This window comes from Galeopterus variegatus, unplaced genomic scaffold (assembly GCF_000696425.1).
Source record: "Galeopterus variegatus unplaced genomic scaffold, G_variegatus-3.0.2 Scaffold29937, whole genome shotgun sequence".
Lineage (NCBI taxonomy): Eukaryota > Metazoa > Chordata > Mammalia > Dermoptera > Cynocephalidae > Galeopterus > Galeopterus variegatus.
Genome location: NW_007756048.1, coordinates 4,426 through 7,174, shown reverse-complemented (window position 1 = coordinate 7,174; position 2,749 = coordinate 4,426). Strand labels below are relative to the sequence as shown.

The 2,749-nt window shown below is 43.8% G+C and overlaps 1 pseudogene; it reads left to right on the top strand.

Annotated features, from left to right (window-relative positions):
• The first annotated feature begins 1,332 nt into the window (after positions 1-1,332).
• LOC103583891 lies at positions 1,333-2,270 on the top strand (annotated as a pseudogene).
• The last annotated feature ends 479 nt before the right edge of the window (positions 2,271-2,749 follow it).

Sequence of the window (2,749 nt, the reverse complement as noted above, 5' to 3'; positions counted from 1 at the left end):
GGCTTTGTGCCCTTCTCAAGGATCCTTTTCTTCTATAGTTGCATTGTCTCCTCCATCCCGAGGATCTCATCCACTAATGGAAAGTATAGAGCCTTTTCTACCTGTGGGTCTCACCTGTCTGTGGTTTTGTTGTACTATGCGATGGGCGTTGGTGTGTATCTCAGTTCTGATGCATCCTCCTCTTCCTGGAAGGGCATGGTGGCCTCAGTGATGTATGCAGTGGTCACTCCCATGCTGAACCCGTTCATCTACAGCTTGAGGAACAGTGACATTAAGAGGGCCCTACAAAGACTACTTGGGAGAAAGCTCTATGTTCACTGATGGGAACATTGGTCTTAGATTTTTTGAGATAGAAATAGCAACAGTGGGCTAAAGAAATCAAATCAAATTTTGATTCTCACCCACTCTATTTCTTTTTTTATTTTTAATTGGTTATGGATATTAGTCGGGTACAAAGCTGGCCGTCACCACTTGTGCCCAAGATGTGATGGCCAGATCAATACTATCACCATGCACACCACCACAAATTCTGATTACTCCCCATGTCCAACACCCAATTAATCCTTAACCTCCCTCCCACCCCACTCATGAACCCTAGGTCTGTTCTCTCCCTCTGCAAGTCCAACACACCACTGTGGTCTTTTTTTCCTTCCTTCTTTCTCNAAGAAACTCACTTCAACTGCAAAGACTCACACAGATGAATAGTGAAGGGATAGAAAAAGATATACCACGCAAATGGAAACCAAAAATGAGCAGAAGTAGCTATTCTTACATAGAATAAAATAGACTTTAAGCCAAAAAGAAAAAAAATAAACAAAGAAAGGTAATGATGAAAGGATCTATCCAGCAAGAGGATACAACAATCATAAATATATGCACTCCCAACATCAGAGCACCCAGAAATGTAAAGCAAACACTATTAGACCTAAACAGCAACAAAAGACCCCAAATAGCCAAAGCATCCTGAGCAAAAAACAAAAAGCCAGAGGCATAACACTTCCTTGCCTCAAACCATATTACAAATCTACAGTAACCAAAACAGCATGGTACTGGCATAAAAACAGATACTTAGACCAATGGAACAGAATAAAGTACCCATAAATTAATCCACATATTTATACCCAACTGATCTTCAACAAGGGATGGTCAACATTATGAAATGTTGACTACAGCAACTGACAGAATGTAGGATTCCTAAGTTTTGTAATATAAAGGCTTTTATGTCCAATCCTTCACCTCAAGAAATAAAAAAGCAGAGCAAATTTAGAGCCCATCCAGTGCCCATTTCATGTTCTTTCTCTTCCTATATTGTCTAGATGATATGTCGGCAACATGGAACCAGGAAATCAAACAAGTGTTTCAGAATTTTTACTCCTGGGATTTTCCCAAGACTCAGAGCCCCAGCTGATGCTCTTTGGGCTGTTCCTGTCCATGTTTGTGGTCACTGTGCTCGGGAACCTGCTCATCATCCTGGCAGTGAGCTTTGACTCACACCTCCACACCCCCATGTTATACGTCCTCTCCAACCTGTCCTTTGCTGATATTTGTTTCACCTCCACCACCATCCCAAAGATGCTGGTGAACATCCAGACACAGAGCAAATCCATCCCCTATGCAGGCTGCATTGCCCAGATGTATTTTCTCATGGTGTTTGGAGGCATGGACACATTTCTCCTCAGTGTGATGGCCTATGACCGGTTTGTAGCCATCTGCCACCCCCTGCACTACCGGGTCATCATGAACCCTCGCCTCTGCAGCCTGCTTGTTCTTGTGTCCTGGTTGCTCAGCATGTCACACGCCTGATCCACAGCCTGTTGGTGCTGTGGCTGTCCTTCTGCTCCAACTGGGGAATTCAACACTTTTACTGTGAACTTGCTCAGGTCCTCACGCTTGCCTGCTCAGACACACTCATCAATTACATCCTTCTATATATGGTGATGGGACTTCTTGGCTTTGTGCCCTTCTCAGGGATCATTTTCTCCTATAGCCGAATTATCTCCTCCATCCTGAGGATCCCATCCACTGATGGCAAGTATAGAGCCTTTTCTACCTGTGGGTCTCTCCTGTCTGTGGTTTTGTTGTACTATGCGATGGGCGTTGGTGTGTATCTCAGTTCTGATGCATCCTCCTCTTCCTGGAAGGGCATGGTGGCCTCAGTGATGTATGCAGTGGTCACTCCCATGCTGAACCCGTTCATCTACAGCTTGAGGAACAGTGACATTAAGAGGGCCCTACAAAGACTACTTGGGAGAAAGCTCTATGTTCACTGATGGGAACATTGGTCTTAGATTTTTTGAGATAGAAATAGCAACAGTGGGCTAAAGAAATCAAATCAAATTTTGATTCTCACCCACTCTATTTCTTTTTTTATTTTTAATTGGTTATGGATATTAGTCGGGTACAAAGCTGGCCGTCACCACTTGTGCCCAAGATGTGATGGCCAGATCAATACTATCACCATGCACACCACCACAAATTCTGATTACTCCCCATGTCCAACACCCAATTAATCCTTAACCTCCCTCCCCAACCCACTCCTGAACCCTAGGTGTGTTCTCTCCCTCTGCAAGTCCAACACACCACTGTGGTCTTTTTTTCCTTCCTTCTTTCTCTCGTAGCTCCCTCTTATGAGTGAGGACATGTGGTATTTTAAATGCTGTGCATGGCTTATTTCACTCAACATAATTTTTCTCCACCCTCTTTCTTCATCTATGGTCAGAATTGCCTTGTGAATACTTTGTCTGAACCT